This window comes from Prenolepis imparis, unplaced genomic scaffold (assembly GCF_030444845.1).
Source record: "Prenolepis imparis isolate NDT839.2.m4 unplaced genomic scaffold, iyPreImpa1.0 SCAF_7, whole genome shotgun sequence".
NCBI classification, from domain to species: domain Eukaryota; kingdom Metazoa; phylum Arthropoda; class Insecta; order Hymenoptera; family Formicidae; genus Prenolepis; species Prenolepis imparis.
The window spans coordinates 11001466-11014742 of record NW_028141165.1 but is presented as its reverse complement, the minus strand read 5'-3'; the positions used below and the strand labels follow the sequence as shown (position 1 = coordinate 11014742).

General features: G+C 26.7%; 2 protein-coding genes across 9 annotated transcripts in view; one reads left to right on the top strand and one right to left on the bottom strand.

The window, feature by feature from the left end:
• The window catches only part of Cdi (serine/threonine kinase), a 130244-nt gene that overhangs the window by 27299 nt on the left and 89668 nt on the right, over positions 1-13277 (top strand). For both annotated transcript variants that reach the window (XM_083042942.1, XM_083042941.1), the window contains exons 4-6: positions 2910-3167; positions 9686-10072; positions 10547-10591. The gene's annotated coding sequence lies outside the window, so the exon portion shown is untranslated. The remainder of the gene's footprint in view (positions 1-2909; positions 3168-9685; positions 10073-10546; positions 10592-13277) is intronic.
• Positions 1-13277, bottom strand: part of Ccap-r (Crustacean cardioactive peptide receptor) — a 66712-nt gene that overhangs the window by 16648 nt on the left and 36787 nt on the right. The window lies entirely within an intron of this gene.

Genomic DNA, 13277 nt, shown 5'->3' with positions numbered 1-13277 from the left:
GTATATAACGTGAATATCTAATTATTTTAACTTGGCACAGAAACAAAAACAATAACGGTAACAGAAGCAATTACCAATAAAGGCAATTTATTAAATTATTTTCGGGATAAATAGCTTGTAATAAATCCACTACAGGACACATGTATCAAAAACGACAGTTCTATACTTCGTATCTTAAAATTGTTTGTTTCTTGAAATAGTGAAAAAATATGTTTAGTAGTATTTTTTTATTGAATATAATAAGAAAATAAAAAGTGTAATTAAAATGTATTATTTAAATTATTTATTATGTATTTGATGCAAGTATAAAAAATGATTTATATGAGAAGTATACAGAGATGCATTTTGAGTGAAGTTTGCAGACATACGTTATCATATACATTATGTAATTTAAATTAATTTTAATAATCAATTAAATTTAGTTTAATTGAAGTTTAATTGGAGGGGTAAATTGGAGATAAATTAAAATTTACCCGAAATAATTAATTTTTTACAATTAATATTCTAAAAAGTTTTATGAGTACAATTTACACGTAAGAAAAGATATCTAAATTCCAAAGCCCAATCTGCCATAATCCGCCTGGCAGATTATATGCCTTCTGGCTCGAGAGGACTCACCGATATTGGTATTTTCTCCCAAATGGGTGAATTACTTTCGTATCCACCCATCGGGCGAGAAAAATATCGCCGAATCGACGAAAATCCTGGGACCACAGTATTACGTATCCCATTCGTCTCTCTCTCTTTTTTCTCCGCATTCAGCACTAAATTTATGTTTCTATTCCGCAAACTGCGAATTCCGGAAAAGACTTATATGACAGCCGATTTAGGTCATTTGAGTTTGTTGAGACTCCTATATCGTATATAATATCAGAGCGTTTGCAGGTTTATTCACGCGGATTATCCATTTGGCCGTGACTAATTCTTAATCCTCTAACAAACTTTACAAATTAACACGACAAATACATGTATGTATATGTATATGTATACATATATATATGAAATAACATGTCTCAGAAATGTTCTATAAACCTTAATATTTTAGATGATAAAATCCAATGTATTTCAAAATGTACAGCATGATATGCAAAATGTTAGTAAAACAACATTGTTGTTTAATTCCATCTATGACATTTAAGCATAGATTTTTCAATAAAAAAAATAATAAATATATCTAATAATTATAATATTATGCAATTTAAATCAGGATACATAGAAGAAAGATAATGTTTTTACAGGATTTCAATTTCAAATTCATCAAATTTTAAAATTGTTTATTTAAAAGATTTATAAATAAATATCAAATATATTTTTATTATTTTTGCTAACGGATAGAAAAAAATATGATCACGTGTAGTTTTTCTAACATAAATTGTTTGGTTTTCATATAAAATTTTATTCATACGATTAATGGCTTTCAAAATAATTGACTTCGAGAATTTTTGTTGCATTCTGTATCTTGCTGTTTAACACACTGAAGATACACTTAACTATAATTGGAACATATATTATTATCAACATATTCAAGAATTTCAATGATATTATATTTGTCCAATTAATAAAATCAAAGTACAAATGGAATGTACGCAAAATACTACTGGATACTTTTTTTTTATCAGATTATTTTATTTTATCAACCCATGTTTCACAAACATTTTTGATTTTGGATTATTTGTTAAAAGCGCCAGAGGCTATGACTGTTTTGCAAATATTGCGTATATTAATGCTATTGTTTGTAAATTGCTATTACTAGCTTGATATTTGATATCAACAGCCGAAAGAAAATGGCACAATGTCTAAAATACCATGTATATGCAATTCGTGATTCGCGATACTCCGTTCGTATCCAGTTTGCATCGCTTTTTGGTTTCAAAATGCAATTACTTATACATATACATCACTTGGAAGCTCGATATTGATTGTCCGATAAAGTTGATATCGATTTTGTCTCGCGCGAGATTTGTATGCAAAGTTTCGAGTTCCGAGAATCTACGGGTTATATTTTTGTAATTTTTTCTATTGTTATATGTATATGTGTATATATATATATATATATATATATATATATATATATATATATAATGTACAATTCATCATGAATCGTACATGAAGCCGTTCAATTTGTGCATTTGTATCTTTCAAAGGATTTTATCACCGATTTTATCACACATCATGATTAGCATAAATGAAAATAAATGAAAACGTCAAACGCCTGATTCGAGTAAAAAGTCTAGAAATTTGATCGATAGAAACTGATTGCAGAGTTGTAAATATATTATCAAGAGTTTTCACAATTTTACTCATTAATTATCGAAATTAACGCAATAATGAAAATAAACCTCGATATCTATTGCGTGAAATTATAAGCGCTAATGAATGAAAAGAAGTTCTGTACTTTTCTAGTTTGAAAGAAAAGATTTAACTCGAATAATTTTTCTCTTTCCATTGTTAAAATAAAAAAAAATACTTTATAATATCACGATAACATAAATTAATAAATCTCAAAAATTTTACAAATAAAAGTATTATTTATTAACAGTATCTATTAATAAAATACAAAAATTAATTAAAAACATATATGTGTGTGTGTATGTGTGTGTAATCTTGTATTATATAATCTATATTTATACTTTTTCTCTCAAGTCAATTTAAATTTTAAAGCACATATCACTTAAATATCTCTGTAATATGATAAAAATGAAACATTTTATATACATATAAGCAGCAACATCTGTATGTACAAAAGAATTCAACATAATAAAATATTGTATTAGTATAAAATATTATTATAATATAAAATAATATACAACTTATTATTTTGATAATTTTTGTATTAAATCTACGATTATAATTCAAGCTAAGTAATTAAAAAACGTACTTTATATCTTTATTTCTATATCTGATTTCAGATGCAAAACGATGCTAATCGAGGTCTTTTATTATCTCCATGCGATCTCGCTTAAGGGGACATGCCGAAAGGCGTTTTGGATCGAGTACATCGCACGCCAACCACGAGATATTTCCCTGACATACAAATCAAACGGCATAATAGCTGCGGCGACACACCATCTAAGTGGATTCGTACGATTTAGCATCGACGAAACGGGGATAAATGGGGATAACGAGACAAGCTCTCATCCGTGCAGCTTCCATCGTCAACCCGTGAGGTAAGTACTTTATAAAGCACTTAGCCGTATTACACACAGCGTAATTTCGCTGATCGTAAAAAATTGCCTTGATTTATGGTCTCGTTTCGTCGCGGATACGGGATGTACACTTTTCCAGACGGTATCGGTAAAAAAAAGCGAGCGCGACGTTAACCCATTTAATCCACCGCGGACCAAAGTTACTTCCCATAAAAATCTGTTGCACGTAATTGAACGTTGACGTAACTTGTCGACAACAACCGTATCGAGTAGCAAGCCGCTGTTAAGCGGATTCACGGTAGTTTTATGAAGCGGTGGACAAAGCCGATAAATAAAATTGATATTGAATTGATATAAAAGTAATAGATATATCATTATATCGCTTTTTTTTACTGCGTTTCAGTTACTGATTTCATGTGAAACGAATAAAAATCGTTGTCAAAATCGGGCACCCAAATCTAATGCCGAATTTCATGCATAAATACCAATTAATGTTATTTAACTTTATATTAAAATGTGAAAAGAATATAATAAATATATTGAAAGAAATATTGTTAAATATTATAAAATTGTAGAATTTATATATATCACAGTCACATAGTTTTGGCAAAAATTTAAATGCAAATATCACATTCGCTTGAAGCTTTCTTCAGGTAATTTACAATTCTCGCGATAAAATTTGGAGTAGATTTTTTTATTTATAATTTTATGTGTTGTCTTATACAGAAAATAAATAAAACTTTATGTAAAATATATATTAGAATACATACATATTAGCATTAGCATTTGCGGCATATAAAATTATAAATGAATTTCTGTCTTGAACTTTTTGTCGCAAATTATAAATCATCTAAAGCGAATTTATAAACAAAAACCCATTAAATCTATGTATAAAGCGCATTCTAAGACCGCATTTTGCTGCTTTAAATTTTATGTGAATGGTATTAAGCAACCGTGATAATGAATAAAAATCGTTTTTAAAGAGATTTCACTATGTATATACACAGTGAAGGATTTTTATAAACCGTTGAAACAACTGACATTGTTTCCTTTGCATTTTCCGGTATACGTGGAATTTACGTGTGATTCTTTCGCAATGGTTATTCATTTATTCAGCTTCGTAATTCTAAACCAATGCCGTAATCGAAAAGAGTAAAGCGTTTGTCCAGAAAAAAAGTTTCTCTTTCCGCGAGAAAATAACAAACTGAATAAAAAAGGTCGACACAAATTAATAATTCAAACTTGTTTGAATTTATGAGTAAAGTAGTTCAAATTTAAGATCAATTTTTAATCCTCAATTTAAAAAATGAATTAAACCTCAAACTTACAACTTCTCGCATCCACAGAGTATTAAGAAGTCCCGTTTTAAGAAGTGAAATAATTTTTCTAGAAAATAAAATTAATTTAAAAATATTTTCTCTAATATATATCTTTGATTTAAAAATCTCTCCGCCTAAAAACCTCAAAAAATATTTAAACTCTTTCATTCAGTGTATCACCGTTCAAGGCTTTTTCAATTTATTTCTTGATATACAAAAATCTGTTTTTTTTTTATATCTACCGTTCGGAAAACAATATTAGAGTTTATTTATCACAGACGAGTATTTAGCGAATAGTAGCTACGGTATTTGCGTCAGGAACGCAAGAAAAATGCCGGTAACGAGCCGTAGTAGTGACATATAATCGTAACGAGCTATGGTAAATGGTCGAGTTACGACTATACTGATATGATGCCGTCCTCAAAGAAAAATCTTTGACCACCGCAGATGATGACGTGAAAGAGTAACGAACCGTTCGTAATTCGTAATTCTTAACGATCGAATGAAAAGTGTGAGCTTAACGATGTCGCTCTTTCGCGGTAATAACGAAAGTGCGCTCTTGGATGTGCGCCAGTTTCCTGCATAAGTAAACAACTACTAATACTGAAAATTGTTGACTTTATGATCTCTCGAATGAAATATTTTAATAAAATATATAACACAATATGCAAATCAATAATTCGAATAACATCGAGAAATAACAATGCTAACAATATGTCCAAGAAATCTGAAATTTCTTCGCAAGGAATGAAATTCAATGATTTAGTATAACAATGATCTAATTGACTTTTTTAAGAATCGGAGAAAATTAATCTTAAAATTCAATTAAGATTGATTTTCTCGAGCGTTTCAAATGTACGATAGTTTAATCACTGTTATTGAACTCGTGCTAGATTAATTGAGAAAATTGCAAAAGAGAAAATAACAACTGGTTTTCCGATTATAGTTTCGCACAATTCACTAGTGTTCGAGGATCAATATTGCACAGGTGTTTGCGTTGTGAATTATCGTTGCGGCGGTTTCGTGTATTTACAGCGGTTTCGTGTATTTACAGCCAACGAATCATTAGTAATTTGTAACAGAAAATACGTACACTGCAGTACCATCGATAAATGAAATAACAAAATACAAAGATTAATCTTTCACGCTTTAACCGCAACGATAAATTATTCTAAATTCTTTTTATAACAATTTTATAACAATTTTAAAATAATTTTTTCATAGATCTAATCATATTAATGTCATATAAATCTTTTTCGAAAAATAAATTATTATGATGAATTGATATAATTTATTGATACAAAAGGTAAATTCGTGACAACTGGCAAAAACGTGATGTCCAACTAGTGATGTACAAATTTCGATTCACAAAATGTAAAAACATAATACATTAAATTAAATGCAATATTAAATAATTGTATCCGTATATGTTTAATGAACTTAATTTTTTTCAAAAAATCAATGATAAAACAAAGAAATGTTATAATATCTAATTTTATTTGTATGTATAAAAATTCCATAATTTCTGTTAATTGTTACATCGAGTAATTCGAATTATCGTGGTTTACTTCTTACTTTTGTCCACGTAAAATACGTAAAACATCAAATACTTGACAAGTAAGAATATTTAATATTGCACTTGAAAATGCATACCTTCTTAGTGCAAAACATAATAGCAGTCAGAGCGAAGTAACATGTATAAACTTCTTCCACGACAAGACCATCTTTCAACGCTTTTGATAAGCTTTACTTCGTTTCATTTTCCGCCCTTTCCGTTATGATGTTTTAGCATATAAACTATAAAAAGTTTTCGCTGGGAAATTTATATTTTCTTACAAGGAAATACGTTTATAAAATTCAGAAACTACTAAATGAAACTTTAGAGTCTAATTATTATTTATTTACATACAAATTCGAATAATTCTCGTTTTTATTCATATTTAACTTTTCCAAATTATATATATATATATATATATATATATATATATAAAATTGAATAACTTAATATTCCGCGTATATATGATAATTACACATTCTATGTTCTATAATTACACATGTGTAAATAATTTGAAAATTATAATTCTTTAAAAAATTTAAGATTGTTATAAACCTATATTTTTCATATGACTGTTTATGATACTTATATTAATTATAAATTATTACTTATAATTAATTCTGGTTTTAATTATTAATTATCTTACATCAATGCTCAGTATAATAGATTTGCGCTATTTTAACAAGAGAGATATAATAAATAATAAGAGAGATTGTAATAAGAGAGATATACGAAATAAGAGTCCAATTTAAAAACCTACATTAAAAAAAAAAGAAAAATAAAAGACGCCTAATAAAAGTGTTTTATCCTTGTTTTAAATTTTTATATTTTCGCGTTAGAAGAAAGATTTAATCTTGCAGTTCTGATATTTTTTATTTATACATATAAATTAAAATTTTTTTTTAATTTTATTATTTCGTAATTATAAAATAAAAAATAATATACCACTCACCAATGCGAAGCGCAACAGCAGAGTTGTAGTACACTACATTGCAATCTGCAAAAAATACAAATATATCCAAATTATATATAAAACAATATCTAAAATATTAATATACAAAAAATTAACTATGACGCACGCAATTAAATTTTTTATTCCTCTTTTTTAGACAGATGTTTAATCAAACAAATTGTATAATTTTTGAATAAAAGATTCTTTTTAGATAAATATTTTATAAGATATGATATACATATAATATATATATATATATATATAATTTTAATTTTTTATATAAATAATCTAAAGTGTTATAAATTATAAACACATTAATATAAAAATATTAATTAATATAAATATTTTATATATTACAGATAATTTCAGTATTTTAAAATAAAAATAAATTTAGAATATAATATTTATATTTATTGTATTGCACAATAAACTTATGCAGAATGGATCGCTATCGCGGAGAAATAAACGAGCATCTAAATTTACAAGTAACAAATAATAAATAAAATTGGTTATAAATTACCTTATGGTTACACTGCCGTTATTGATGCCTTTCTTGGCTTCCTTATCCTCTCTTTTTTATCTTTTGCTTCTTTGTTTTCACTCAAAACATAGTAAATTAATTGCGCGCGTACTAATGAGCAAAATATATGACTATCACACGACACTTTGTACGACACTTCTAATGTTAATCACATGCGTTAACGCGCAGTTTATTATTATATATTATTACGGCGGAACAACAACAATGTGAAGATTATGATTCACCTGGCACTCACGCGAGAAATTAAATTCACTCTACCCCCTACGACACTTGCTATCTTTGTTGTTTTATGTTAATTATATGCTCGCATCTTAAGGCAATTTTATTATCTCGCTATAAATCTCTCTATAAATGAATAAATATGTAAATTGAAATTAAAGGTGACTATTCACAAAATGCTCCGAAAATATATTATTGTTTTTTGACTATTCGATTTCGATTGCATGAATCTGATATGTATAATAGATATATATCTTAACAAATTGCTAATGTACAGACGGCCAAATTTTGCTACGTGATTGATAAGCAGTGAAATATGTGACTAAATAGGACTACATTTATCGATTAAATACATCGCAATGCTAATTTGAAATCTGTCGGAGTATTATACTTGCAATATATAATTAATGATCGAGACAAACATAAATATAATATCAACTTCAACTTGATATCGTACTATACAAATCGAGTTAGTAGCTAATTAAGATCTGATAAATCGCCAGAAATTATAATCAAAATTCAATATTACATTGAATCATTACATTGCATAATATTGATTAACTCGTACAACAAAAGAAACGTACAAATGTGACGATGATTAGATTCGAATATGATATTAACGACTGTTTATTAATAATATGTACGTATTTTGCGAGATTTACGCATTGAAAACCGTATTATGCTTGCAATATTTAATTTCTATTTATATACATATATGTATATATATTTTCTGACAATCCATATCGTAATTTGACTAACCGATAACTCGATCCTTATAATATTATACAATATCAGAATAAAGTCAATATTTTATTAATCAAATATCGTGATAATATTTTATATTTTATAATATATAAAATATGCAGATTTTGAACCGCGCTGCATCACGACGTGTTTAACACAATCGTTATTAATCTCGTTCTTATTATTTATCAACCGCGCACCAAACACGATGTTTGTACATCGTTGTAATTTAAAATCGCATATTTCGTTTATTCGATCAAAGTCTATCACATACTTATAACGTGAGATATTAAAATTGCCTTGAGATGCGAGCATATAATTAGAAATGAAGACAACAAATGTGTAGTGCGTAATAATTTAACCGCATGATTTTCGTAGTAAAGCCAAATGAATTATATAGTTTTTGCATTATTCTTCCGTTAATAAAAATTAAATAATAATAAAATGCGCATTGATTAACGTTGGGAGTGTCGCGCGATTATCGTATTTGGTTCATTAATTCATCATTAGTGCGCGCGCGATTATAATTAACTATTTTTTCGCGAATGAGTGTCAAAGAAGCAAAGGATAAACAAGAGAGGACTTCCGGGAAAGCATCAGACAATGGCGGTGCAACTGTGAAGTAAATAATTTGTAACTTATTTTATTTATTATTTGTTACTTTGTTAAGTAACAAATTAATTGCTCGTTTATTTCCGCGGTAGCTATCATTCTAAAGTATTGTATAGTATAATAAATATATATATGTATATAAAATATTCTAAGCTTTATTTTAAAAAATACTGAAACTGTCTATAATAAAATATTTATTTTAATTAATATTTTTATATTAATATATTTAAGATTTGTAACTGTTTAGATTATTTATATAAAAATTAAATATATACACATACACATATCATATTTTATAGAAGCTTTTATCTAAAAAGAATGTTTCATTTAGAAATTATGTAATTTGTCTTATTAAATATATCTGTCTAAAGGACAAATAAAAAATTAAATCGCACGTGTTATAATTAATTTTTTAAATATTAATATTTCAGATATTGTTTTATATATAATTTGGATATATTTGTATTTTTTACGGATTATAACATAATGTACTACAACTCCTCTGTTGCATATCGTACTGATGAGGAACATTTTTTAAATATTAATATTTTAGGTATTGTTTTATATATAATTTGGATATATTTGTATTTTTTACAGATTGCACACAACATAGTATACTACAACTTCTGTTGCACATCATACTAGTGAACAACAAAGACAGCAAGTGTATAGTAATACGAAATACATGAATTTAACCATGTGATTTTCGTATAAGTGCCGGATAAATTCTATAATTTATTAAAACTCTATAGTTTTTGCATTGTGTTCTTTCGTTAATAATAGATTAAATAATAGTAAAGTGCATATCGATTAACGTCGGGAGTGTCGAGTAAAGTGCCGAGCGATCATCGTATTTTGGTTCATTAGTGCGCGCGTGATTAAAATTAACATTTTTTCGCGAGTGAGTGCCACAAAGAAGCAAAGGATGGACGAGAGGATGAGGTGGCCCGGGGAGACATCAGGCAACGGCGGAGCAACTGTGAGGTGAATAATTTGTAACTTATTTTATTTTTTATTTGTTATTTCGTTAAGTAACAAATTAATTGCTTGTTTATTTCCGCGGTAGTTATCATTCTAAAGTCTAATAAATAAATAAATAAATATATATGAATATGTATATATGTATATGAATATGTATATATATGAATATGAATATACATATATGAATATATATATATATATATATATATATATAAATATGTATATATGAATATGAATATATATATATATACCTATATATATATATATATATATATATATATATATATATAATATTTTATAAAAGCTTTTATTCAAGAAGAATGTTTTATTTAGAAATTATGTAATTTGTCTTATTAAAATATCTGTCTAAAAGACAAATAAAAAATAAAATCGCACATGTTATAATTAGTTTTTTAAAATATTAATATTTTTGATATTGTTTTATATATAATTTGGATGTATTTGTATTTTTTACAGATTGCAACGTAGTGTACTACAACTTTGCTGTTGCATATCGTACTGGTGAGTAAAGTATATTTTATTTTTTATTTTATTATCTGAAGATGGATTTTACAATAGATGATGGATAGAAAATGGATGAGTTATCAGATATGTTTTTTAATTAAGAAATATTTGCGCTTGTGAAGAGGTTTAACTTTTTTAATTGATCATTTTTCATTTAACTTTTTTCTCAAACTTATTTTCTCAAAATTTATTATTTAAATAAATTTGAAAAATATTTTTCTCTAGGAATAAAATTAAATATAAATTTTCAATTTAGTGTACTCTGCTTTGATTTTTTTTAGTTTATTTTATTTATATATTTTGCTTTAACATTTTATTATTTATATTTACTGGTTTCAACTTACAAAAGAGCTATCAGCAAAATAGCGTGTCACATGTGGATGTATTAGCCTCGAGATAGAACAAATCCGATGCAAGCAGACATTTTATCTTCGTTTCTTTTCCCATTTCGTAGAAGTAAAAGACTTGCGAAAGTGGTTTTTGCTTGATACATTTCGTTAAGCTTAATGTTTTTTTTAAAGGTGAAATGTCAAGCAGTGTTTTTCTTTAGACTTATGTCATGATTTTGTAGGCAAACATATTACTTTAATACGAAAATACTCATTGTCAGTTAATATCGTATTAAAAATTAGAAAAGAAACTTGTCATTTTTATATATATTATTTTATTTAGCTTTAATTTTTTATATATATCTGTATTTTCCGCTATTTCTATGTTTGTTGCTAACTTTAGAATGAAAATGAAGTTTTATTTAGAATTGATAGATATAGGGCCGGTCTCACTCCGGTCATCTCCGATTAACTTAATCGGCCGATTAAACTATATCTTTGTCTCTTTTTAAGAACGTAGCTGAAAAGAGACAAAGATATAGTTTAATTCGCCAATTGAGTTAATCGGAGATGGTGAGACCGGCCCATTATCTGAATGTATGATGTAATTATATAAATTTTTATTGCAAAGTTAAAACAGAGAAACATGAATACATTAATTCTGAAAACAAATATGATGACATGATTATAAATATAAATTGTGCATTTGCAATATAAAATTAAATAATTAAATTCAATTAAATTATTAAATTATAAAACTTTTTCTGCAAAATATTCTGATTTTATATTGCCAGCGTGAGCAGATTCTTAAGTCAAATCCGATCTAGAGAAAATAAATTTGCGAGATAGGAAGCTTTATAATCTTTTCGCAACGCGTCCTATCTGAAGCTTTTCCCTCGTTTACGACGCGATAAAGCAGTAGCATCTCATGTCGGATTGGGGTTTAAGATTTTATAAAGATGATCGTTTTGCATACATAGAATATAAAATAAGCTATAGGGAAATCATGATTTCTCCAATTTACAATATTTAACAAAATTTTTAATTCTAAAAGAAAGATACTTATAAAAAGAAATAAGCTCGCTTACTGTGTGATATAATTGATGATAGTTATTTTATTTTTAATTTAGTAAGGAAACAAATCAAATTTGTGTAGAAAATAAATGTTTGAGATACGACGTATATTTAATTCTAGAAATGTAGAGTAAGACTAAGCGTCCTTGATACTTGAGAATACTTATCTTTCCACCCTATTTCTCTATCTCTCCACTTCCCTCAGTAGATTCAAACAAACAGATATAAACGAGAAAGACTAAAGAAAATAAAGCCTTATATTGTCATTATAATTCGCTGAATGTTATTGAAAGTGATGAATTTATGTACATATCATTAACGATATAGTATTAGAAAATTCCAACGCATTTTAAAATCAATTATATTTGGAATCAATTAGCGAAAGAAAAATAGTTGCTATATATGAGAAAAAAGTAATTTGCAATTTTCTTTATTCAATATTTTTTTTCTAAAAAATAAGTACTAAAGAATTATTTTTGTTTGTAAGACGTGGCTTACAGAAAATCTCTCGGACGTTTAAATATAAATATACCGATACATTTTCGAAGGAAAGAAGTGACATAATCATGAAATATGAATATCCTTTTGAAGCACTAATATTCTACTCATTTGTATTCTTCGCGGACGAGATTTTCGCGGTACCTCTTGAGTTTACGAGATGCTAAATCCAAGCCAACACTATGGATTTAATTCAATTCGTGAGATAGAAACCGAGAGAGCTGAAAACCACTATGCTTCGCGTTCTGAAAATTTTGCGCTCTGTTACGCTGCTTATTCGCCTTAAAATATCATTTTTTACGTAGAATCTATCATTTCGTTGTACTTTTTTTTATTTTATAAATAAAAGAACACTAAACATTTTCAAAACTTTTCTAACTTACAAAATGTGTTTCTTTCTATTGAATCGGAGAATAGTTCAAAAAGCGCATTTGCGCTATATTTACAAAAAAATTGACAGAAACATTTAACAATCTTATTGTCAATGATTATTATGATTTATAATAAAAAAAGATATTTATAAAAAAGAATCATTTGTCTATGGTATAAGAGATTAGATTTTTTTCATAGATTTATAGCAAAATATACATCTTATATATATATATTAATATGATTATAAATTAATATAATTTGTAACATGTTTTAATTTTAAAATATATATTTCCAAGTTTTTAAAAAATAATATCTAATAAATAATATTTAAAATAATATCTAACAAATAACAATGCTATAATTTGATATAATCGTAGAAAGAGACACGTTAACGAAAATATCATTAAATG